At 43.7% G+C, this 27,119-nt stretch overlaps 1 protein-coding gene across 2 annotated transcripts in view; it reads left to right on the top strand.

The window, feature by feature from the left end:
* Window positions 1-27,119, top strand: part of adamts3 (ADAM metallopeptidase with thrombospondin type 1 motif, 3) — a 139,482-nt gene that overhangs the window by 32,331 nt on the left and 80,032 nt on the right. The gene's annotated exons all lie outside the window — the stretch shown is intronic.

The raw sequence follows: 27,119 nt of genomic DNA, 5'->3' as shown, positions 1-27,119 counted from the left end.
TCAATGTTGACTCATCATATGTAAGAGAATATGCACAAAGCGAATTGTCAGGAAAGAGATGGCTGTTTGGAGACACACCCCTGTCATTAATATTTTGAAAAACAAGTTACGGGTACATATTTGCATAACTTTTTAGGTATATGAAGTGACACAGCTTTAACAAGAAGAAAAGTCAGTCATTCATCACCATCTTCCTGCGCACTAAAACCACCAAAGTCCTCTTCTCCAATGTCGGAAACGAACAGGCTCAGGGTGGCTTCGTCATCCACTCTCCGCTTCTCTCCTTCGTTGTCACTTTCAAAACCAAAGAAATCCTCGTTGTCAGTGTCGGAGTCGAACACCCTCAGAAGGGCCGTGGCGGTGTCCTCCTCTCCATCATGCAGCAGTCCAGCCCTTCGAAATCCGTTGGTGATCGTGGATGTTTCCACACTTTTCCACGCTGTCAGAATCCACCGGTGGAGTTGAGCATAACTTGCTTTTCGCAAGTTTATCGCCGCTCGTCATCCACGCCTCCCACTGAACGCGTAGCGCTACTTTGAAGTTTGTTTTTCGCGCTACTTGTACGGCACTATGTTGCCTGGCGGATGGACACGTGACCAACATACCACTCTTGAACCCCGATACTGTGTGTCTGATCACATGCCCTTCCGCCAGGCAACGTAGTGCCGTACAACAGCGGAACAAACAAAACAAATCGTCTTACGATATGACAACAATCATGGACAATCCAGAGAAAAGCCGCACCTGACTAAAAGCCGCAGGGTTCAAAGCTCGTGCAAAAAGTAGCGGCTCATAGCCCGACAATTACGGTAATTAGATTTCGTTCCCTGTGCTGCTGCTGCTTTTACTGCTACTCTGACTGTTGTTGCTCTAACTGTTGTTATTAATGCTCCAAACTGCAACAGGGAGCTGTAAATGCAAATTTTACCCTCTATTTATACCGAATAAATGTCATTGTTGCCACTGTTGGAAAATGTAATGCATCACTTGGACTGTGAAGGAGAACCGTGCTCAGGAAGGGTGATGAAACCACTGACTCACCGTGTGTTTAGGAACAACAAAGTCTATATTAAAACATAGAATCGCTTCACCTGCAATTTTTAAAAAGGGCTTAAAAGTATGGAGCAGGGTGATGACTGACTCGGGGGGAGCAGAGTCCTCTCCCTCTGGCTGTGGGTAAACAGAGCTGAGATACTGTGTTTAAGTCATGCACACACTGTGTTCGTGAGCCCGCGTCAGTTTGTGCTTACATTATGAGATCTGAATTGTGACAGACGTGCTTAGTGTTGCATTTCTTTTGCCTTTTCTCCACACGTCGGTGTGCCAGTGGATGCATTTGTCCTGATTGCTGCTCTAAAATTCATTTTCTCTGCCTTCATGCCCCTGCATACTAAAAACTGATGATAAAAGCCACCCTGAAGAAAGAGTATGTTGCAGGCAAATAGTTGCTCAATTTAAAGTTCCTCAACTACAATTTTGTTTCCATTTCCCCGCGCTAGCAAGCTGCCATGTAGGGATATTTATTCACCTGGAAGTTTGAGCAATAGTTATGGCCTCTGGTGCGGAGGCCATAACTATTATTTCTGATGTAATTCAGTAATAGAAAGTAAAAAATGCACAAAAAATAATAATGAGGTAAATAAATAACTAAAATTATTCATCCATGACTGTAAAATTAGGTGGAGTTCGAATGTTGTCGTTAGTGATTAACAGGCTGTGACAGCTTGGATCATGGATGGATGGACGAGTGCGGATCTAAAACACAAAACCCCATTAATTCATTTAATATGTGTATATATAATAAAATCTGTTTCATAGACATCTGTGAGCTTGACTGTGAGATAATTCAATGGAGAGTTTTTGACTGTCAACTAATTTTCCGATGGTTATCACGTCGTGTGTAGTCACAGGGTAGATTACCAAGAAGCAGAGTAAATTTCATCCTCACCTCCCTCAGTAATGCTAATCCCATCCAAACGGGGCTCGAGTTAGTTTAGCATCAGCTGAGAGAGTTGGTACTGTGGGATAAAGCTCTGTCTTGGCTCTTTGCCTGCTTTGAAACAGATAACAGATGTTCTTTAAGAAAACACGAGAGACTGATTGTGCTGATAAGCACCAGCGCTCTCAGTAAGAAAGCTGAGAGACGTTATCAGAGGTCTGTTCATCAGGTGGTCTCATTCTTTAGTGGCAGAGGACAGAGGCATGATCCCATTATCTGATTTGTCTCATTTAAGGAATTAATTTCTAACAAATCAAAGAAAAGAAGGACAAAGGAAAACATCTGTGACAGCTGTGAGCTGTGCTGAGAGAACAGGTCCAGAAATATGAAACAAACGTCCTGCAAAACTCTAACAGTCATTTAATGTTTTCAATGATTTACTATGTAAATCCTGAAAAACTGACTTTATGTGAAGAAAGTGTGTTATTTCATCACCTCATGTAAAGACGGCAGTACTTAAACTGAGCGGCTCATTAAAGAGTTAGATGAATAAAATTGTGTAGCAAAATCGGTGATAATTTTAAGTTAAAATGGAATAAATCTGCAGAAAGTGTAACTACGAAAAGCTGATCTTGTGCCTCGATCGCCGCAGACTGAGAGAATTTAATGAACATTTGAACGCCGGCCGATGATGGCGGCGAGCTCCTCCACACAAACACTACAAACCACATCACTGATCCACATTAATGCGAAACAAAGCATAACTGTGATCACAGCACTACTAAATCAACTATTTGAGGTGCTGAATTTTCTCTGGTCTCTGTGAAGTGTTAAAAATATTAAAAATATCCACATAATGCAATAAAATAAATTCAAGCAGTACAAATTAAATTAATTTCACTAGTTTCATTTAAACACGTTGCTGCATTTATACCAATTTCCCCCATTTACATATTTCACATTACTTATTTATGATATTTATAAAATATTGAGTATGTGGGATACCAGAACTACTAAATATAAATGGATTAAATAAATATTCCAGATGCTCATTTAAATCTAAATTGAGAGCAGTGGGTGAAAGCTCTTTGTCAGACCCGTAGAGACAGCGAGAATTCAACTGGGAGGAAGACGTTTGGAAAACAGCGAGTGGACGCGAGCACAGGCTGATCAGCACAGGCTGATCAGCACAGGCTGATCAGCACAGGCTGATCAGCCTGTGCTGGATATGGATATTTATTTAATGGATATGGATATTTATTTAATCCATTTATATTTAGTAGTTCTGGTATCCCACATACTCAATATTTTATAAATATCATAAATAAGTAATGTGAAATATGTAAATGGGGAAATTGGTATAAATGCAGCAACGTGTTTAAATGAAACTAGTGAAATTAATTTAATTTGTACTGCTTGAATTTATTTTATTGCATTATGTGGATATTTTTAATATTTTTAACACTTCACAGAGACCAGAGAAAATTCAGCACCTCAAATAGTTGATTTAGTAGTGCTGTGATCACAGTTATGCTTTGTTTCGCATTAATGTGGATCAGTGATGTGGTTTGTAGTGTTTGTGTGGAGGAGCTCGCCGCCATCATCGGCCGGCGTTCAAATGTTCATTAAATTCTCTCAGTCTGCGGCGATCGAGGCACAAGATCAGCTTTTCGTAGTTACACTTTCTGCAGATTTATTCCATTTTAACTTAAAATTATCACCGATTTTGCTACACAATTTTCAGCACAGGCTGATCAGCACAGGCTGAACTTACTGATCACTTCATGCAGTGGCTACATGCGAAAGAGATCTGCTGCTGCTCCACAGTAAACATGCTTCTTTAGTACATTTATAGTAATTTAAAGGCCACAGTACCCCATCGCTTAGCTGAGCCCTGGCACCATTATTTACACGTGCTGCATCTTGTTTATTATGAAATTCTTCCTAACAGACAGGAAGGCACGAGGGAGGTGGCGTGGCGAGGCCTCATCTGGTCGCTTCATTGTAGAAATGCGCAGACATGATGAAAGATGGTGATTCTGATCCCGTCACAGCGTCCGAGTCCTGACGTCAAACTGGTGTGAAGCACCGATAATGAAATCATCAACACGATCAATCGGCTACTTTGTTACAAAAAACAACAAAACAAATTCAACAGCTATGATATGTTTCACTTAAACAGCTGCTAAAGTCGTCTAAACTTTTGATGGGGACTGTATACTATATATATTTTGCATGGTTGGATCGTAACAAGGTTTCTAGTAGAGCTTCAACAGGCAACAAGAAGACATGGGAGAGAAACGAAGCATTTTTTGAGCATGCAGTTTATTAAAAACAACACTTAAACTGAATGGATAGTCTGAAACGTTTGATGGGGACTGTATAATAGCATGTCGGTAATATTAGACCCATTCTATGGCAGGAATACATCTCAACCTAACTGTTGGTGCTTTAACACCTGCAAAAAAATATTCAGCTGACAGTGAGCTACTAGATATACTTTATTTATCTCAGTCAATATGATCAACCAAACCAGCACTTTGTGATGTAAGAGTTTGCCGGCTCCAGGAGCCGTTTAAGTGAAGCACTTGTGCGCTGCTTTGTCTCACACACATCACAGGAATGAGAAATATCAGATGACAGTAAAGGGTTAACGCTGAGCCTCGGAGGTGCCGTAGGACAGCGGTCTCCAACCTTATTTGCACCACGGACCGGTTTATGCCCGACGTTATTTTCATGGACCGGCCTTTAAGGTGTCGCGGATAAATACAACAAAATAAAAGTAGTACTGGTACCGAAAAAAAGAAGATTTATTCATAACACGTGAAAAGACCCAGGAAAACAGAGATAAAAACGATAACAAAATAACGCTGAAAACCAGACATTTCACAGCTGAGCCTCAACTCTCGCGGCCCGGTACCAAACGACTCACGGACCGGTCCGAGGCCCGGGGGTTGGGGACCGCTGCTGTAGGAGATTATTTGCACTGTACGCAGAGCTGTGTTGTTCTTGGCTGGGTTCCCATCACGGGATATTTTGGTGTTGATTGGATTTCTTACTTTGAAGCCATCTAGTCTGTGTCATGTCCTGTAACCCGAGGACTGTTGATGATGATGGCGGATGTGTAGGTTGTTCTTTCTGTTGCTGCTGTGACGATGCTTTCCAAGGCACATCCTGCTCAGCGGGAGGTTAACTCGCAGCTTTCAGGTGTGTTATCTTGTAGGTTTTAATGTATTTGTCTTTAAAAGCACAGGATTCTCACTGGATCCATGCGCATCATCTTAGAAACATTCACGTCTCAAAGGTTAAAATTTCGACTTTTGTTACTTTTTAGTTCTGATGTTGCAGAAGGCGAGGTAGCGGTCTGTTCGCCGTGCTGGATGCTGATGGCGTGCAGCCATTCATTTATTTATTTGTTAGCTTTGTATTTTACGTGATGTTGAAAAGTTGTTTTGTGTGAACTTGCACCAGGAGCCAAGGTGCTGGATTTCCTGCAGGCAACTTCAAATAAATCAGCGCCCACTGTAAATGGGCTGCACAGGTACAAAGAGTGAAAGGTGAAGCTATGGTTTGTGTTGGTCGCAGTCCTCCTCACAGTGTGTGTGGTTAGGTGCTGGTTCTTTCAGCACCTTTATTTCCTGCTGAGGTGTGAGAGTCGGGCTGTAAAGACCAGTTTTTCTTTAATTCACGGCACTTGTGTACAGAAAGTCAAAGCGAGCTCAGTGGGACTTGCTTTGTGATGATTAGTCAGTCAGTTTTTTTTCTCTTTGTTTGTTTTTTTCTTCTTTGTTTGTTTGTTTTTGTTTGTGGCTCCATGTCAGCCACTTCCTCCTGCACTGCTTTCCAGCCCAGCTGCATCACCTCACTAACAGAAGCAATGGTGCGTTGAATACCGTTACACAAGTGTTGTGCCTGTATCAGGCACACTGCCTTTTTGACACGGTTCAGTTCATGTTTGCACTCCACTGCTGATTTGGTAACGCTGACACAGCAAACAACAGAGCACGTACCTGAAAGTGTGCTTTAAGGAAAACATGCCGTTCACCTTAAAACTGTGGCAGCAGTTCTGCTTTTCTCAGACTCCCTCCCTCACCCCTAAAATCACTCGATTCCACATCACATACCAGGAAAATATATATATATGTACAGAGAAAAGCCCAGCTCAGATGAGCTCCTATGAGCAGGAGCTTTGGTGACAGTGGAAAGGAAAAACTCCATTTTAACAGGAAGAAACCTCCAGCAGAACCAGGCTCAGGGAGGGGCGGGGCCATCTGCTGTGATTGGTTGAGGGGAGGGAGACAGGACAAAATACATGCTGTGGTAGAGAGCTGAGATTAAGAATAACTAACGATTAAATGCAGAGAGGTGTATAAACACATCGTGAGTTAAAAAGGTGAGTGAAGAAGAAATTTACTGAGAGTGTTTAAGCGTAGCCGCCTTAACACACCACATCGTCGCCATGCTTTGGTCCAAACCTTTGACAAAGGGATGCATATAAAGACCAGCCCTTCGTGTCAGATTTAAAAACACTGGGTATTATTAAGCTTCAGTTAATGTTATGATTGGACATATTTCATCCCCCACACAATCTTTTCCAGCAAGTGAAAGTAAAATGTGAATAAAAGAAAAAGCCTCCTCCCAACTTAAACCGCAGTGACCTGCCTGAGAAGCTCACGAGCTGCTCCACTACCAGCCCTCCTCCCTCCCAGTGCACAAACCGTGCTTCTAGGCACTGATGCAAAAGGACTCCTCAGATATCTCTGCGAGCTTGGCTGTGTCTGACAGCAGCAGCCTTTGATGCACAGGGATGAAAACGGCCACCTTCACTCCTACAGCACAACTGGGTGGAGGAAACACAGCCTCCTCTTTATTGTTGTAAAGCAGGAAAGTTTCCTCAACTCTTGTGCATTTATTGATATCACACACTGAACATGCACATTTCATGTAGCTCTTCAGACACGAACAGTGTATTTTTGCTCTCACCTAGAAATTATAAAGACGATGCATGAAATTATTGTTGCTGTAATTATTTTCTAGTGCGGTAAAAGCACTTTTATAGTTGGAAAAAGTCTTGCTGCAAGGGCAGTTTTGATGTTCCACTGGAGCTTCCAGTCACATCAGTGTGAACAGTTGTAATAGAAGTTCCACTTTGTCTGGACATTTTTAAATTGAGCGCATTTTTCAGGCATTTTTTGAGGCGCCAGCTCGCTAACGTTTGGGTGGGATTGGGGTCAGGCTCTTCCTCGCTAACTGGAGCTGACTTTGATTTCATTTCAAGGCACAAACACAAACTGAGACCAATGTTAAAACGTGTCCACATACTTTAGGCCGTATCCTCATAAATCGATGAGGTCACCTCGACTGTGGGAATCGTGCCTGTTGCAGCTTTGCCTGCAGCGAAAGATTATCCTCCGTTTGTGGAGCAAGAATCTAAAAAAATAATTATCAACATTTTTGCTAAATTTCTCCGTCTAACATCGCTGCTTGTGGAAACGGGATTCTGCAGACACTCCTTCAAGTAAAACAGCCACGAGAAATTCCTGTTTTCCTATCAAACAAATTCCTGTGATATGAGATGCCAAAGACAGCAAATATAAGATGCAGGATTATGCTTGGAAAGGTGCTAATAAGCATCCACAACAGTGTTTCTTTACAGACCTCGAGTGGATCAACAGTGGGATCTGTGGAAGAGATTTGGATCTCAAAAGCATCCCACTGATCATGTTTACTTCTAGGAGATGTGTATTTTTTTAAAAAGCAGTACAATTTAAGCAAATGGCTCCTCTTTCATATTCTATAATCTGGACTGCAGCGGTACACAGGGGCGACTTTAAGACAAGAGGCCAGGCTCACCCAGAAATCAGACTTCTGTTTTAATCACAGGTGCAATCGAAATGAACGCTTTCTCTTCAGTTAAACGCCACGGGCTTTTAATTTGAAACAGGAAGTGTTGATATGCACAACGGTGAGGAGGAATGAAAGGTGAAGAACAGTATCCATGTGAATGCAGCAGCTGTTTTTTTTCCCCAATAAAATTTATGATTTTTCTGCATCTATTAGTCACTTTTAATGTGGATTGTTTTCATTCTCGTTACTTTATTACTAAACTCTTTAAATACTCATCTTACAGCTTTTTACCTAATTTCATTGTGCATTGACAATAACAGTTCTAAGTTCAGCCAATCAGCTCGTCTGGTTCTTATGAGTCTGTATCCTCGTGCACGTTTCGAGGCAAACAGCCTGCAGCTCCTTTCAGTTCAGGACAAAGTGGACACGTCTGCAGCTTATGGAGGATCTCAGAGTGAAATGTTAATTTTGATCTTACAAAAAAATAAAATAGTAACAGTCTTTTCTTGTTTCCACATGAACCATGTTACATGTAATCTAAAAGCAGTTTGAACATTTGCCTGCATGTGTGCTGGAAACAGGATTTTTTTGCTGGGTAATGACAAACAAATGTGTTACAAGGGAAAAACAAAACAGATGGTTGTCACTGAAATGGAAGGCACGCTGAATTAACTGTTGGCAGTGACTCTGTGCACTGTTACCACGCGTGGATTACTTTTAATGCTGAATAAAACTCAGAAATATGGTTGTAATGAAGCAACGTTTGAAAGAACAATGTCTCGTTTCTGTGGTTTAAGAACATTTATTCACAGATAAGCAAACTTGAGTCACACTGAATCTGAAAATGTGTGAGTTTCACCTTGAGTTTGCCACCCTGTAGGGAATTTCTTTGTGAGTAGACGAGTCTTACAAACTGGAGTAAATGGGACTCATTGTGTTAATTGTAATTATGTCTGCTACACAGTTACCACACTCCTCCTGTGATGTGAAGTCTCCTGTGTTCACACACGTCAGGATAAAAGGCTTCTGTTGTATCCAGGTTTTCGCGGTCTAAGGCGCTGCGTTCAGGTCGCAGTCTCCCCTGGAGGCGCGGGTTCGAATCCCACTTCTGACAATAACCTTTAGGGGGCAGGGATAGCTCAGTAGGTAAAGTGGTCGCCCCATGATCGGAAGGTCGGCGGTTCGAATCCACTTAACGGCTACCCTGAGGTACCCCTGAGCAAGGTACCGTCCCTACACACTGCTCCCCGGGCACCTGCTTAGTGGGCTGCCCACTGCTTCACTGAGTGAATGGGTCAAATGCAGAGAAAAACAAGTAATTTCCCCATGGGGATCAATAAAGTATCCATTATTATTATTATTATTATTATTATTATTATATTCCTGCTTCTGTGCTGTGCTTTCTGGGACATTGAGTAATCTTCCAACCATGTGTGTTTGAAAAGGCCTGTTTTTAATCGACTGCATTATGTAAATGGCTGAGCCTGAAGCGCTCCTCTTGTCCATCCTCGACATCCAAGAAAGCTTTTGAGTTTAGACAGAAATTAGAAACACGTGTTTGTACACTCTTTTTGGAACATTTAGCAGATTTATTATAAACAGTTTGTGGCTTTCATAAATAATGACGGGACAGCAAAGAGAACTGATTGGACCCCTGACTGCTTCAGTAAGGATGCGCAGAGGCTCATTTTGCTGCTGGTTTATCCCATTGGACACGAAACTGATGTGATCGTTTGCTAATGTCTTCAAACTTAATCCCAACACAGTCAGAGACTTTGAACTGAAGTGTTAGTGCTCTCTGCACAATGATCAGAACAAATGTTTGGATTTCTTTTAATAACGATTTGTCCTCCAGCTCAGGTGCAGACAATCAAAGTCGAGCTGAAGCTTCAACGTTTGTCTTTTTAATGTTCTTCCAACCAAAGATGAGCCTGCCAGAAATGTAGGGAGACCATCTCAATGTGACCCAACGTCTACTGTGACAGCAACAGTGGAGACACAAAGAGTCGATGGAAGTAGAAAAGAGGATGGAGCATCAAAATGAATGATGGAGGAGTAACAGCTGTTCATCTTGGCCCTCATTCATTCATCATCGCACAGTTTACCTGCTTAAACTGATTAATGATGGCTGTAATCTCAGGGTGCAGGACCTGAAGTGTGCAGGATGCAGGAAGTAGGGAACTGGGAGTGACTATAATAAATAAAAATACATGAAAAAAGATGCAGATTTATTTCCCAATAAAATCTTACAAGAGCAGACATCCACTTGAACACCACACACAGCTCCACGCCCCTCCGTCTCTGGTCTTTGTCCTGCTGATCCTGACGTGAAACCTCAGGATGGCGGTGCTTCTCCACCCCTTCAGGAGAGCGGAGTTTGATTCCAGGAGGAACAGGAGAGAGCAACAACAACACTGTTGTGTGTGTGATTTTCTCTTCTGTTCTTCACCCATAAAATCTAAAACAAACGCAGCACAGTTTGAGTATATAAACCACGGTAAGATAAGATAAGATAAGATAACCTTTATTAGTCCCACACGTGGGAAATTTGTTTTGTCACAGCAGGAAGTGGACAGTGCAAAAGTTATGAGGCAAAAATTAGAATACAATAAGAATAAATACAGTACACAACTGTACAGAATAGAATAAAATAAAATACTATATACAGTAGAATAAAATAGAATAAATATACAATAAGATAAAAATAGAATACAAATACAAATACTATATACAACTGAGTAAAAATACAACGATGACAGAAAGGATTATTGCACTTAGTATTATTGCATATGTATGGATGTGTGTGTTTGATCAGTTAAAGTCTTTGTTGTGGAGTCTGACAGCAGTGGGGAGGAAAGACCTGCGAAATCTCTCCGTCCCACACCGTGGGTGCCGCAGTCTCCCACTGAAGGAGCTGCTCAGTGCTGTCACAGTCTGCTGCATGGGGTGGGAGATGTTGTCCATCAGGGATGACAGCTTAGCCGCCGTTCTCCTGTCACTCACCACCTCCACTGGGTCCAGAGGGCATCCTAGAACAGAGCTGGCCCTTCGGATCACCCTGTTCAGTCTCTTCCTGTCCCCAGCAGAGATGCTGCCGCCCCAGCAGACCACGCCATAAAAGATAGCAGAAGCCACAACAGAGTCATAGAAGGTCTTCAGGAGTGGGCCCTCCACTCCAAACGACCTGAGTCTCCGCAGCAGGTACAGCCTGCTCTGCCCTTTCCTGTAGAGGGCGTCTGAGTTATGAGTCCAGTCCAGTCTATTGTTCAGATGAACACCAAGGTACCTGTAGCTGTCCACAGCCTTAATGTCCATACCTTGGATGTTCAGTGGTTGCAGTGGAGAATGCTTGTGCCTGCGGAAGTCTACCACCAGTTCCTTGGTTTTACTGGCGTTGATCTGGAGGTAGTTCAGCTGGCACCAGTCCACAAAGTCTTGGGTCAGACCTCTGTACTCCTTGTCGTCCCCATCAGTGATGAGGCCGACTATTGCAGAGTCATCAGAGAACTTCTGCAGGAAGCACTGGGTGGAATTGTGGGAGAAGTCTGCAGTGTAGATGGTGAAGAGGAACGGAGCCAGAACCGTTCCCTGTGGGGCCCCCGTACTGCAGACGACCCTGTCCGACACACAGCCCTGAGTCCTCACATACTGTGGTCGGTCGGTGAGGTAGTCCAGGATCCAGGTAGTGAGGTGATGGTCCACTCCAGAGTTCACCAGCTTGTCCTTTAGAACCGAGGGAAGAATAGTGTTGAAGGCACTGGAGAAATCAAAGAACATGATTCTCACAGTGCTTCCAGCGGTCTCCAGGTGAGCGAGGGAACGATGTAGGAGGTGAATGACGGCATCATCCGCGCCAATGCCAGGCTGGTAGGCAAACTGAAGTGGGTCCAGTGATGAGCTTATTAGGCGCCGAAGCTGAGCCAGGACCAACCGCTCCAGGGTCTTCATCAGGTGGGATGTCAGAGCCACCGGCCTGTAGCTGTTGAGGTCCTTGGGGCGTGAAGTCTTTGGCACTGGTACAACACAGGAGGTTTTCCAGAGCTGTGGGACTCTTCCCAGAAGAAGACATGGCTTTAGTTTCCAAAGGTCACAGAAGTCGAGATGATCGACTGCACTATCGGAATTCTTGAAGCAAGGCGATGTTTGTTGAATGGGACTCCTCTGCTCACCTCCCGCTCCCCGGGAGGAACTACGATGTGAGGAGAGGAAACGAGAAAAGGAATCTCACACGGTGTGAAATAAGCGGAGGGGAGAAAGAACATGACACCTTCCAGCCGGTTACAGGCACCTCCTTGGCTTATAGTTTCATCTTCAGTTTATTATTACAGATTAGCAACTAGACCTGAACTCTTTCATAACATGCATTTTTAATTTTATCTTTGCTATTTGGGCTGATTGGGACCCGATGAAGGAAAAAACTGAATTTTTTTAACCTGATTTTTGTTTCTGAGAAGAATCAGATCCTCATATGAGGACATTCACTTTAAATTTGAATAGAACAGTGGCACCATAATGTCCTCGTTAGTGGATATCAGGCTCTTGTAGAGCAAAATTTAGTATTTTGGTCTAGACAACCCAAACTTTTATGTCCACATATGTGGACGCCAGGTCCTAGGAGGTTAAAAGTCGTGATATTGTGTCACCCTGTCCAGGATGTACACCCTCGCTGGGTGCCATGGGCTCCACAACGCTGTATCTGAATTTAAAAGAACAAACAGGAATAGTTAGTAATGCCGCAAACAGTTGTAATTGTCTTTTGTATGCTTTTGTACAAATCATGACTGCGCTTTTGAGTTTCCCTGAAAAAACTCAGAGTAAACAAAGATATAATTTTATTTATGTAACCGCTGTAATTGTAAAGTGAACGTCTGACAGCCTAGCACAGCAGCAGTGGGCTTACTCTGATTCAACCCTTTAAAAAGAACGAAACACAAACAGCATCAGCTCTTTGTCCTGAGTTTGATACGTGAAGACGGATGGATGGTTAATAAATCAGTGTATTTATTACTCAACCAGTAGTTTTTGCTCCAATATCACAGAGGTTTGACACAGTATTAACCGTGAGAATTAATCACAGCATCTCATCACATAACACGTGTGAGATGCTATATTTCCCTTTCTGACACACCCGCCCTCGCGCACAGCGCCAGTGTCATTGATGGATCGGCGTTCGGGGAAAAGTCAAAGTTACAGTGAGAGCAAATGGCGGGACTCCTGAGTGTGCTCCTGAGCGCTCATCTCCTGTTATCTGGCCTGACGCCCAGACGAGGGATTCGCAGTTTGCAGTTTTTGAAAATGCGGCTTTATTTTCACACGTTAGTGACGACAGACTGAAAAAGTGTTGAAACGCCTCTTGTCTGAGGCTGCATGTGTAATTTTCACTACCCCGCACGGGAGAACGAGGTGAGCAGCAGAGGAAGCTGATTTTTTTATTATAATCTCACAAATGTGTTAGGCAGAGTCGGGCTGAGTGTGGAGGAATTTGGTGAGGTTGCAGGAGTGAAATAAAGAGAGAAGGCAGCAGAGGCTCCTGCAGTGGATAATCCTGCTTAAATATGGCTGAAAATGGGATGTGGCCTGGCAGGAGGGAGAGTAAACTCCCAGCATAAACAGCAGAAGATGCTTTCACCACAGCCAAGCTGCTTACAGCTGTAATTATTACACTAATCAGAATAACATGACAAATGCAACTGTGGCAAATCTAGTGTTGCTTAAAGCAGGGACTTCCTGTTTCTCCCAGTCAGCTGCTCATTGAATGTATGCAGTGCAAAGTAGGGCGCCATTAAGTGTGAGCGTGTGTGCTCAAAGCTCATCTGGATGAAAAACCTGTGCACGGTGCGTCCGCTCTGCTCGGCTGTCTGTTCTTTTGCGTGCAGGTTGGCCCTACAACAGCTCGCTTTTCTGCCTCTCACTTTGAATACCGATGCTGCGGCGTGTTGTGAGAAGATGAACAAAGTAATTTATTCCCTTCAACCTCAGGAATACTTTGATATGTTGAAGGAGCAGCTGTACCAAAGAGGACCACATCAAACCAGTGAAGACAGTCAGGGATGCTGCTTGACCTTGTAGTCGGAGGGGAAACAGAGGTGGTGGTGGATTTTCTGAGAAGAGTTTCTGTCTGGCAGCAGAAAAGATTCAGAACTTGAACACTTTGTCACTCGCTGGCTCTTGTAAGAGATGAGTATTGTGACCTCGAGTCACAGAATAGAGCGTGACTGGATGGGCTGTTTGGGTCAGCGGAGACGTTTTATCACGTACGTGCCCTGCAGAAAGCCGTGACAGCCGTACTGCATCGCACACACCTGCAGATTGAAAAATGGCAAACTTCATAACTATTTGGAAACCACAAAGTCACTCACTGTTCCCTCACACAGGGAAGTGCTGCTCCTCAGACATCGAACATCATCAGTCATACATCTAATTAGAACAAGAAGTAATGTCGGTGTTTGTAGGGATTTTATTTATCACTTCTAAGTTCAAAGGATCAAATTTAGAAGAAATGAACTTTCTTTACTTTGTCTCTACTATAAATAATCTGCAGACAGGTTTGGATTTCGTTGCATTGTGTGTTGTGTTGCTGGTTATTGTGAACTGTGGACACTGACTCGTGTCAGATTCAGTCTTGTGTCAAAAAGTAATCCTTCACCTGATTCTCTCAGGATGCTGGTTTTGTAAAGGTTACAGCCCCAGAAAGTTCTCAGGGTGAGGAAAGTAACCTAAAACTGATGGAGGAACACAAGGTGGTTTGAGTCAGTTTGCAAAGCTTTGTTGGAAACATGCTAACAGAGGCCAGGATGACAAACAAAACAGTCTTAACCTAGCTAAAGAGAAAGATAACGAAGCTGCATCTCAACTCCTTATCAACCGAGGACAAACAGGAGAACGGACAAACAAAAACAGGCCAGCAGAATAAGACTAGCAGCAAACTCAAAAGCACCTGATGTTCTGACAACCACAAAACTGACCAAAGGCCCTGAAGTGTAGCTCCAGTCAGCTTCTATAGGCCTGGAGAGCATCCATTGGCTGGAGGACTCAGTCCTCGGCCAATAACATGGCCGGTTGTCTGACTTATTGAGACTACATGGAAAATATTAGCATTCTTCCCAATCATCCAGACGGCCCACACGAAGCTGAACTCTGCAAGCAAAAAACACCGAAGGACAAAGCTCCGCTGCTTTATTTAATGCAGAACTTGTGCTCTTGGGACGTGTTCTGTTTACACTGTCCTCAGAAGAAGCTAATGACTTTTCTGTTTCATGCTTAGTGTGAATCCAACACAACAGTCTGAAGCTCCACACGTGAATCAACCTCACGAGGAGCTCATAAAAAGTGCATCAGCCTCTGATTTCTGCTGAGATGCGGGGCATGTGTTTTAAATTGTAATGCGTGCGAGTGAGTATTGATAGGGAAAAGCAATTTAGCTATGGTAATTTAAAAACAGTAAAGGTTATCTGGTATTTGGCTGCTGCTGTTAGCGAGGATGGTTTCTCTAATGTTCTGTAAACACAAGTAATTCCAGCAATGTCAGAGGTGAGTGGAAACACTCGGCGTCCATCCCCGACGGGTGTGTGTGTGCCTTTAACACACAACAACAAAAGTCATCCACAGTTTTGAAGTCGCTGCCGAGTCTTCACGCTGAACGCATCATAAATCTGTCTTTATAGCCTGAATGCAACAACATAGCTCCTTCCTCCTGTGAGGAGACCGTTCTCCACCTGATACTCTTCCCTGTTTGTGTCCTGAACCGGCAGATTGGGAAGATATTTTCCACATTGCATTACGTCTTCAGAAGTACGATTCCCGAATGCGCCTGATGTGTTCTTTCCATGCTAAACCTGGTGATAATTAGCGACGCGGGTGCAGGCCAAGGATCTGGAAGGAGAATGGAAAAGACCTCGGGAGCATTGAGCAATATTTTGAGTCGAAAAGCGCTCGCCTGTGTTCTCTTCTGACTCGCTGTTAAATCATCCAGTTGCTTTCCAAAAGGCGGCAGCTGGAAGGAGCTGATGAGTATCTCTTTCTTCTTTCCATCCAGTCTGTCTGTGAGTGAGCCAAATACTTCAGATTCCTGTAGCTTGTCGTTATACTACATTCACTGTGCCTTGTACAGAGAAGCGCTCGGAGACGGGACGGGCTTGTGGTCGTTTGTTAGTCAGAGTGTTGCAACGCTTTATTTTTCATTGCCTGATAAAAAATATCTTTGAAAATATCTTTGCATTGTGTAAGAATCTGACTCTGCCCTCATGACTGGAAATTACACCACGCAGTTCACAGCACATTCCCCAGAAGTCTTTCTGTGATTACGTGCGGATGTCAAAAGTGTTGCTGTAGGTGGCAGAAGTCAGTCTGCTGTTAGTTGTATCATTTGTGGTCTGTAGATTGTGTTTTCCTCCTTTAATAGGTTTTCTTATCTCAGTTTATACTTTTTTCAACATGATGATGCTGTTAACCTCAACATCTAATGTGTTAAAAGTGTTTTGACTGACTGTCTTGTCAAAAATCTTCCCAGGGCGATCGTGGCTCAAGAGTTGGGAGTTCGCCTTGTAATCGGAAGGTTGCCGGTTCGAGCCCCGGCTTGGACAGTCTCGGCCGTTGTGTCCTTGGGCGAGACGCTTCACCCGTTGCCTACTGGTGGTGGTCAGAGGGCCCGGTGGCGCCAGTGTCCGGCAGCCTCGCCTCTGTCAGTGCGCCCCAGGGTGGCTGTGGCTACAACGTAGCTGCCATCACCAGTGTGTGAATGTGTGTGTGAATGGGTGGATGACTGAACATGTAAAGTGCTTTGGGGTCCTTAGGGACTAGTAAAGCGCTGTACAAATACAGGCCATTTACCATTTAATTTACAAAAATTCACATATTTTTGTCAAATAATGACGAGCCCTGATTTTTGTATGCAAAGATGCATAATTACCGAAGGACTATTAAGAGTTGAAAAATTACCTCTCCCCCTGAAATAAACACGTATGGGTGAATAATTCATTTGTCCTTGGTCACCTGAGAAAAAGACAAGCATCATAAAACACACGGGCATTGCCTGAAGTTACACATGGGTTAAAAATGAGGATAAGCTGCAAAGAAACGGGGTCCACAGGTGCAAAACCAAAAGATAGTTTGTTATTTTGGTGAATGAACTATAAAAAAATCTCAGGTTCATAGTGAGTCTCACAAAAAAAGAAAAAAAACTCCTCCTAATGATTAATAGGACAAGTGCGAGTGCAAAAGCTCGAAGCAGGACACCAGGTGCCTTTTGTTGTGCAGCCAAACTACTTAGGAATCAGAGCAGTACACACATGACCTCAATACTAAATTGAAATATTTTAGCAGGTAGAGTCTGCTGACTGCAGGACTGAACTGAACGCCGTTAGAATCGCACGGATTATAGGCAGGAAGCGGAGCGGGCGACCCTGGAGTCAGAGGCCAAACAGCAATGAGAGACTGCCAAGAAAAATCTGCATATTAAAAGTAAACACTGACACAGATTAAGCACACAGGGCGGCGCTGGCCCGAACAATACTGAAGCACACAAAACACGTCTGTTTAAATCCAAGGGATCATCCTTCATGAGGTCTTGAATGAGGATGACCACACTCTCAGAAATAAGGGTGCGGTAAACACCGGAGTCGACACATCGGTGTGTTTCTGTCTGCATTTTTACACAGGCCTAAAACGTGACATGCATATACGACATGTTCCCAAGCAGTAACACAAACTCTCTGCTTCTTTGAGATATTAGGGCTCAGTATCTGTGTTTAGTCAAAAAACCCTTTTTTTTTCATATTTGGCATCAGAGTTCAGGTATGTGCAGCAACCAGCTGGTCGCTCAGAAGAAACCGGTCCAGGTAGCGTACAAAGCTCCGACATTTCAAAGATACAAACAGCAGGAGTTTACAGGGTACCACCCTGCATTTATATAGACGTGCTGTTGACCACTTAAAGCACTTTACATTCACCCATTCACACTTTTAACATCACTTACACTCATCAGGAGCAGTTTATGGGGTTCTGTATGTTACTCAAGGGAACGAGGCATTCAGACAGAGAGATCAAACCCTGAATATCTCATTAGCAGACAACTTATTTTACTTTCTGAGCAAAAGCTGCCAGAAATGATAAAAGGTGAAAAGCTCCCTGATATCTGCTTCTATCATGTAACTGCGTACAAATAAGAATCACATAGTAGATTTGTTTCAGAAATTCTCTGTTGTTGTGGGAGTTGCTTTACGAGTTGAACGGTCTTTGAGATAAAGATAAAAGATTGACTGGAAAGATAAAAAAAAAAAATTTAAATCTGCTTTTTCAAAGGACTGTTTATCTGGAGTGTGAAAGAAGCATCGTCACACACATCGTCATCTGTAACTGGAAATTTAAAGCCGATTACATTTTTATCCGAGAAACAAAACAGGCAGAAAACATCCGATCTGGAGGTAAAGACCTTCCACCAAAACCTTTGACAGTCACCTTTCAGTACTTGAGCGTCTTACATTTCAGTACTTTATCAGTAGTTTAGGGGAGGGAAGGACTGGAAACAGTTTGTCGCTTGACCTTTCAGCGATGACATTGGGTTGTTTGTACTCTGTGAGAAAGAGTGGGGGGAAAAAAACGGATGCAGATCACCAAAATATATTGAACCCCCTGAAAGGAAATACAGTGAGCATTTCTTCCAAAAAGGCAGTTCACACCCAGCATGAATGAAGCCTAAGTTTTGCAGCATGTTGTAACTGACTGAGCCCAACAAGGCTTACCGTTGTCTGCTTCAGGACTCTCGCTCTGCTGCTCTTAAGTCACCACAAACACACTCCACACAAGTTTGATATTCTGCAGCTCAACAACAGATAAGCAACCTGGCAACAGAAAGACATTTAGACTATTTATGAGTGCAAACGGTAAGCTAGTCCAGGTTTAAAGAATAGGTCCCCTTATTTGCTTTTTACCATGTTTGAATGCTAAATGCAGAACGGGGCTAGCGTAGCCTGAAATCTGTCCAAATTTCAAAACTATACTGTGTAACATCATATATAGCACATTTGTATTTGATGGTTGGCTACAGCAGTTTGTCACATTTTATTTTTAATAATTCCCGTATTGGCAGCGATAATAACCTGGGCCATCACAGGTGACCCGGTACTGTAATAAGCAGTAGTAACGTTAGTAGTCCAAATGCACATTCATTCAGCTTTGAAGTGCCAGAGGAAAGAAAAGAGAGCTCATTAAAAATAAAGCTTGAATGGTTACAATGTACTGGTATTGGCTCCCAGTTTGTTACTTCCTTTCCTTCCCCAGACCAGTCAGCACAGGCACAAATCGCTCGAGTAGCATTTTCTGCCAAAGCTGTAAATATAATGATGAAGCAAAGCAAACGTCCACATTATACAAATACAACAAATAACAGAAAACAAAAATCAGATAACAGGTTTGCTGCCAACACCAAGTCTGAGTGACACCTTAAGCACGGCTGATAAAAAACATCTTCTGCAGTAGTTTATAGATCAGCTGTCTAATCCTGGCCACATGTTTGAAACCAGGCTTGCTAACTGTTGCATGCACAATTTCCAGATTTGTGTGTTTAGTGTCTGGATCTATCCGCTGTGATGTGACCCACTGGTGTTGATCTCCACCTTGTGAAACTTCTAATTTTGGCTGATGCCTTGTTTTTGAAGCCTGAAATTACCTGGAGTTATATGGAGTTTCATGTTATCGGTTTTGCACGCACACCCCCTGTGGAGATGTCTCTAATAAAATGTCCCATTTGTCCTGCCAAAGTGACCTGACTTCAAAGATGTTTGCTTTGGTGACAAACATTGACTTTGATCTTAAATCTTCTATCCTCTGTTTAAATTTCCTATTAGGACCTATTATGTGGAGGTTATTGTGATGCAGGACTGCTCTGGAGGTAATCTGATGTGTTGTTGATTAAAAAAATATACTGCAGGAAATTTGATGGGAGTACCTATCAGCTGCTGTGCCTCCAATCTGAGAGCATGCCTTTCACTTTTGATTAGATGCTGCTTCTTATCTTGTCTCTTTGCATCTGCACTCTCTGTGACAGTCTGACTTTTCAGTAGCAGCAGATGTGGACCCGCGTACTCCTGAAGGTCCACGTGGCTGACAGACCTTTTTTCTGTCAGGTTAGGCTTCATTTTATGGCTTAACGGGTGGCAAATTTCAGAGCTGTTACACAGTCCAAACCACAAATCAAGGAAATCACTCTTCCCTAATCCACTTGTTGTGTCATTCAACATTTGCCCTCCTGGCATGTCTCCCAGCTGGGCTGCATCACAGGCTAACAAGTTTTCAGCTCAGCTCAGTTGAAGCATTAGCGGCTATTCTGGCTAGTTTAGACACTGGATGGGCTGTTTGCATTATTTAAAGAAGTATTATTACCAAATATTTCTGGTTTTGTAGCATTCAGCTTCCTTTGAGCTGTTAAGAGCAAAAAAAGAGTTAAATACTCTGATATCTGAATAATACACCTGCCAAAACCATAAGCTGTTTTGAGACTTTAAAAGAGCAAAGCACCTTTTTACACCTTTTACAGGAGTGTTATAAACAGAGGGCGGTGTTTTAGGATGGCTACTGTCATTTTGAAAATCTTAGCACCACTTGTATTGGGCAGGGCTAACCCGTCCACTATGACGGGGTGACCCCGCGGTATCATCGTGCACAACAGGGGACGCTTTCATTGTCGCTCGGTTTTTGAAGTCTTGCCCTGAAACATTTATCAGTGGACTGGACTTTTGACTCCTTCATATAGCAGGTTATTTATTAAACTATAATGCTCACTGTCTGCTAAAATTGTACTTTAGTCTACTTGTATGTAAAATATCAGCATGAAATGTGTCTCTATTTAAATACAAGTATAACCCGTACACGACAGCCAAGTCCTCTATGCATCGTCTGATCTAAGCATCGGGGTTTCTAACAACCTTTCTTCAGGGAATGTTGGTGCTTTGTTCTTGCAACGAAAGGCTCAAAGTTAGTTTCCTTAGGCAAAGCAGCCAAGACCCAGAAATCATTAGTCTAGTTATTCCTTAATATACGGCTCAGCGGGAGCAGAAGTGTTTGCTTCAACTTTATGCCTGAGACTCCCCATGAGCCTGTTAATAATGATTCAAAAGCTTCAGGTGGGCCACAGAGAATGCACACGCCCCCTTTTTAAAAGTCCCCATCACACATCGGCGCAGAACCACAAAGCTGCGTGGCGTCTCCATCACGGGAAATGCTTCGGCCAGCATCTTTTCTCCTGTTGCGGTGCGCTGCTGGTAATTAGGCTGCTGTTGTTGCTGCTGTCACCGCTTATTTTCAGCTCTATTGTAGAAGAGAGAGGGCCAAAACAATATTGCCTCAGTCATAAAGCCCGGTGTAATTATGCCAGCTTTTATGTACCCCGGGGAGCCAAAAATCCCCTGACATGACAAGAGGTAAATTGGCAGCAGTAAATTGGAGCAGAGGTGGGCGGGACATTGCTGTTAGTGGTGACATGAAATTGTCAGTCTTGAGGTAGCGTGTCGGTTTTCTGCCTTTTGTTCACTCACCCTGAAAGGTTCACATTAGAATAGAAAAGGATAGAATAGAAGAGCCCTTTGTTGTCATTGTACATGCACAGAATTATGGGTGCTCCACACCGACTGTGCACGAGTAAAATATAAATAGTAAGACAGAAGGAATAAATAAAAAAGAGGAAAAGTATATGCAGTCAACAGGAATACAAAGTAGAGAAAGGTGCACATTCGAGAACAAAGGGCATGGAAGCAGTGCAAAGGACTCGGTCTGAGTGTAGAGTCCGTGTGCGAGTGGCCTGAGCAGTGAGGGTCACTCAGACCATGGCTCAGATTGGTGTGGTGGGTGGGCAGGGGTGGAGTTTGGGGGCATAGTGTTTGTTAACAGCCCAAGGGGAGGAAGCTGTCGGCGAGTCTGGAGGTGTGGGACCTGATTGAGTTGAGGTGCCGACCAGAGGGAAGCGTTTCAAACACGTGATGGGCGGGGTCCGAGGGGTCACCTGTGGTGGCCCAGGTTTTCCTGAAAAGGAATTGCAGCTGCTGCTGGGCCTTCTTTACCCGTGCGATGGTGTTGTAGGTCCTGGTGTGATCAGTGCAGATGTGGGTGCTCAAGAACCTGAAGTTTAAGTCAGATTCCCCCTGCTCTCTGTTAATAACCCCGCTCTCTGCCTCCTGAAGTCCATTAAGAGTTCTTTTCAGCGTTAAGTTATATTCTGAGCAGCAGTGGGACAAGTTCTCTACACTGTCTAAGGAGCTTGCAAAAAAAAAGTGTCTGGACTTCTTTAAGTAGCTTGAAGACGTTTCACCTCTCATCCGAGAAGCTTCTTCAGTTCTAAGATCAAATGGTGGGGAGTCCCAGATTTAAACCTAGTGGGAGTTTCCCCTCACAGAGGGACAAAAGGACCCCCTGTGGGGACTCTCCACCATTTGACCTAAGAACTGAAGAAGCTTCTCGGATGAGAGGTGAAACGTCTTCAAGTAACTTAAAGAAGTCCAGACGCTTTTCTTTGCAAGCTCCTTTGACTACGATGACCTGGAGGACTGAGAACCTTCACAGACATGATCTCTACACTGTCTCATTCCCATCAGAGATGAGCTCATGCTGTTGGTTGGGTGGGTTTGTGTGCACTCACAGGTGTACAGGGCTTCCATGGGGGGGGGCTAACTGAATCCTAAATTGTCAGCTCCATAAATTGTACAATAATGAATCACAAACAGTATTTATGAGCCCATAAAATGAGAAATGAACCAAAAAAGGTTGATTAGACTTTTTCAGATATGAAACAGGACCTGCTGTGTCAGTGTGACAGTGACGGCATTATCATTCAGGCATTCACACAACCCTGTAACACTGATGGAACTGCAGTCTTCTGCTGCCAGTGGGTATTGTGCAGGAGATTTAACAACACTGACAGTACATACGGTGAATAATGCATGAGGTTATGTATTTATTTTTTTAACCTTGGCAGCTATTTTCTTGGGGCTGCATCGATATTTAGAGATGTGTCATCCTTTATGTTACGGGTACAAATCCATGCACAAAAAATAACTAAATAAAAAATCAGGAAACGGATCAACTCTTATGAAATGTAAAGCTCAGCTGTCAGATATGAACATGAAGCCGTTTGTTATTAGCCCTCAGTGCTGCGTGGCCCCTTATCAGGGAGCTTTTAATCTGTCGTCTGTGAGGCGTCCTGATCGATCTAATCTCTCAAACTTTTCAAGATGTATCCGATTCAGTTCACTTTGTCATAATTCACCATATCTCAATGTTTTATAGACAGGAAGTTTTAGAGGAAAGTGAGAGAAAATCCACATTTCACAGCATGAAAAATATTAAATTACTTTGAAGAGCCGTGTGTGTTTCTTTTGTGCTGCTCTCTGATATTTCTGCTGAACTAAAAAGCTTTCATTGTCAGACCTTGTGAAACATAACTGTTGTATATATAAAGGAGCAGCTGTGATGCTTCTGTGAGATTAGTTTGGGCAGAGCGGGACCATGAGACGGCGACTAACATCAGACGCCTCGTTTTCTTTTTGTGTTGTTGCTATGATATGAGACACTTGATATGAGACACGTGTCAGCGTGACCTCAGAGTTACTCGGGTGACACAGTAACTGTGACTGCGTCCTTGTCGTGAGAACAAACTCTCACTGCCTCCACACACTCGGTTTTTAACTTTTGATCTTTTATTCATTCGACAAACACGACGCACAACAGACAAAGTTATAGATGAATTTGATCGTTTTGGATTATTGTCATTTTCTCCTTTTTCATTTGCCAGTGGGACTTGTTACATGTCACGTATCAAACGACTTGGTGTGTTTCATAGAGGAGAGTTTGGTTTATGTGGTCAGTGACCAGAAAAACCCGAACACCAGATCACTGCCATGTCAGGCGATGCAGAGTGTGGCTCCTTATCACTGAAGTGATTACCACAGGAGTCCGGTAGCTGACCGAGCATGTCATGATCCTGGAGGAAACGCAGCGTTGCCCATTGACGGATTAACTTTTCTTTGATGTTATAGTTTCTTTGTAACAACATTTTTTCCCCACATTTTGAATGTGTAAGCTGACCCAGTGTACATCCACCTCAGCCCATTGAGCCCTTTTGGACGTGGAGTTAATTCAAGTCTGCGTACGTAACTAAAAAGCAATTACCCACCGATTACATAGCTACATATTTTTGGCTCCGCGATTATCTTTTGTTTCCTTAATCCAAGGTTTTTAACTCTTAGCGGTAAACGGCCGTTGGGGGATTGTTGCCACCCTGCTGGGTGAGCAACTTAAGAATGAGGCAACACAGAGGTCAGGCTTTCTGATATCTTGTGAACACAATAAATGGAGAAAAACGTGACCGCGGATTTAGAAATAGATACCATGGGTGCATCTACTAACTAGGAGGTACTGAATCCAGGAAAATTGATTAGTCTGTTCCAACTACCGTGCTGAATTTGATGTCAAATTCAAGCTCAACTGGACAGAACGTTGCTGCTAAGCCTTTTTGCAAATTTCAGTAAGAAAAGTGCAGCAGACAGCCATAAAAACAAAATCCACTCAGTCAGGCTTTTAGCAAACAGCCCACGCTGGCGCTGCCCTCCTCTTCTCTCCCAGCCTTAGTACTCCTGATGAGCTGAGTGGAGACTGCTGAGCTCACACACTTCACAAGGTGGAAGGACAATACCTGGAGGACAGGAGAGAGATGACCACAGACTTTTGACTATTTATAGACTGATCATATTCAGAGCTGAAATAAACGTCATCTCCCTTCTTTCTCAAAGTGACATTTCTAATGTGGAGACTACAGTAAGATCTGAGGAACCTAAAACTAGCATCTTGTTGTGAGTGTTGCATGTAGCTCACACAGATTTAAGTATTTAAAGCACAAATATGCCATAAACCTTTATTTTCTATAACCGCCTCACAGTCTTACTCTGGTTGGGGCCAGAATCGCTCTTTTACTATTGAAGTTCATAACCGCGGGATATGGAATAAATTATTGTGATTGGTCGTTACGGTCTGACTCACATGTCCCTTTCCTGCTGTCTGGTGACATCTCCCATGTGGAGATGTGGTTTGTCCTCTTTGCTTTCCTTCTCTGTCATCTTGTGCTTTAGAACAGCAGCGGTCAGGGTGGTGCTCTCCTGTCACCTCTAATCCCAACTTTTTCACAGTGTGTGAAATCAGAGTTTAAGCTCTTATCTGTGCGAATGAGGGCACGGGGTATGGAAATGGAGCTCTAACTGCTGCTATTTCAGTTTATGCAAATGGATGCTTCCAGGCCATTTGCATAAAGGAAAATGACAGAGATGATCTAGTGGCTCTGACTCAGGAGTCTGACATCGCTCTTGACTTTAACCTGGAATAACCTTTCTGACTTGTGTGCAAGCAAGCCTTCTTTTCCAATCACTGAAATTCCACTCATTCCCACTCAGAATCTAGTGACTTCATTTCCAGCTGCACTTCCAAAGAAAATGTAGAAAACCAAACTCCCGTACTTGTTCCTGATCTGTTTGTCCCGCCGTATTTCACGTCTAGTTTTGGCTCACGAGACAAATCACTTTGAACTTATGCAAATTCCTGCCCCGATCTCGATAAGAGTTTCTGTACCGTTTTGCACACCTGGTGGAGTACATCCTGCCCAATCCCCCGTCTCTGCTGCAGAAACAGATAAAAGGATTACGAGCCATATTTTAATTCGCATTCCTGCCTATTGTTGCTGTAAAACCTCGGAGCTCGTGGATATTTTCCTCTAAATGAGGGCATTGCATACTTTTCCTGTAGTAACGTTTCCGTGGAGACATGTATCCATCTGCACTGAAAAGGGAAAAGCTTTTTGCGTGCGTATTTGAATGTATAAAAAAAGGATTTTACACAAAGTGTCATTATTGGCTGCGTATCAGTGTCCATCTTACTAATGGGTTTCGTGTGAGTGTCCTTGAAGCGTACAACGTGGATATTAATTCTGTCACAGCAGACAGTAGATTTCCACTTTCAGCTGATGGCGCGATGCCTGTCGCCTACGTCTGTGCCATTTTAAGCCTGCGGCGGCTCTGGCCGGCCTCATTGCCACCTTGCCGCACATTGCCATGTGTGGGCAGACGCTGACCCAGGGCCCCCGTCTCCTGGGCTGCTGCTGTTGCATGGTGGGGCTCCCACGGGACTGGGCTGTGGCCCGTGGTGGGGCGAGGCAGAGGAGGGCGGTGGGGTGCTCGCCACTGACTCAAGCACACTGGCAGTCTTAAGGAGCGCTGCTGAGGGGAAGTCCTGTGCGTTTGAAGTAGGGACCTCAGAGAGCCTGTTTACTCAGGCAGGGGAGGGGGGGGAGCTGGCCTGCTGCACAAGAATGCCTGTGTCATGACGGGAGCGGCGGAGAGGAGGAATGCGCTCCACAATCCCAACACTGTAGAAGCCGGGCCACGGCTGAGGTGGCAGCCATTTCTTCCTATTTATTTTAGCTCCCTCTCCACTCAATCACCGGCCCTGTCTGTGGTCCACAGCATCCCTGGAAAAATGAAAAATGGCCTGTGCTTTTATTTATGGCTTCAGATTTACCCGTATTTGCCAGCAGAGTATCTTCACCCAGTGTGGATGAAATCTAAAACCGTGAACTACTTTACTTCAGTCATTCGTTTATTCAGGGAAAATTCAGAGAGCAGGCGTGCTCGGCCCTGCTGTCCTTCAGATGCAGTTCAGCTTTTCACTCTTAATATGTTCTTGGTGGTTTGCAGGAGTTGCTCTTTATATTCCATGTCTTTGGCCAGGTGAGGGGTCCGCTCTGGCTGAAAATGTCTTCATCTTCTGTAACGCTGCTCTGCCATTCATCCGTGCTGCACAGGATTGCTGTATATGTGTGACGAGGTTATTTCCAGTGCCATCAGTTTTAGCCGAAGTCACAGGTTTCTACAGCACGATTTGTTTTGACTCACCTCGCTGCCAAACTTTGTAACACGGCCTGATGAGAGCTTACCGAAACGTCTTCAGTATACGAGCTTCTTGTGAGTCTGTGGCACCTTTGTTTGCCTACTCTGGTTTGTTTGTAAATGGGCTGCATGAACCAACGTGAACCCAATTTTTAGCTCCAGGCCTGTGCTGTCTTGCTGACAGACATTTGTATTTATTGCTGAATGGACAATGACCTTTCTTGCTTTCAGTTTATTTTTTCGCTCTGAGGATTCATTGGCCTTGTACAAATTGCAGAAATTTGCAGAAATAGTGTTCTCCTGTTGCACTGAGCTGTGAAATGAACCAAATACATGCTGCACGGCGAGGAGGTTCGAACACACGGCCGGCTAAAGCCTTTCTGTGTGGAGCTTGCATGTTCTCCCCGTGTCTGTGG

The sequence above is a fragment of the Aulonocara sp. 'chitande type north' Nkhata Bay genome, linkage group LG12, assembly GCF_057382095.1.
Source record: "Aulonocara sp. 'chitande type north' Nkhata Bay isolate Kocher_YH1m ecotype deep benthic linkage group LG12, A_spYH_male_GT1.1, whole genome shotgun sequence".
NCBI lineage: Eukaryota > Metazoa > Chordata > Actinopteri > Cichliformes > Cichlidae > Aulonocara > Aulonocara sp. 'chitande type north' Nkhata Bay.
This window is presented reverse-complemented; position numbering and strand designations above follow the sequence as displayed.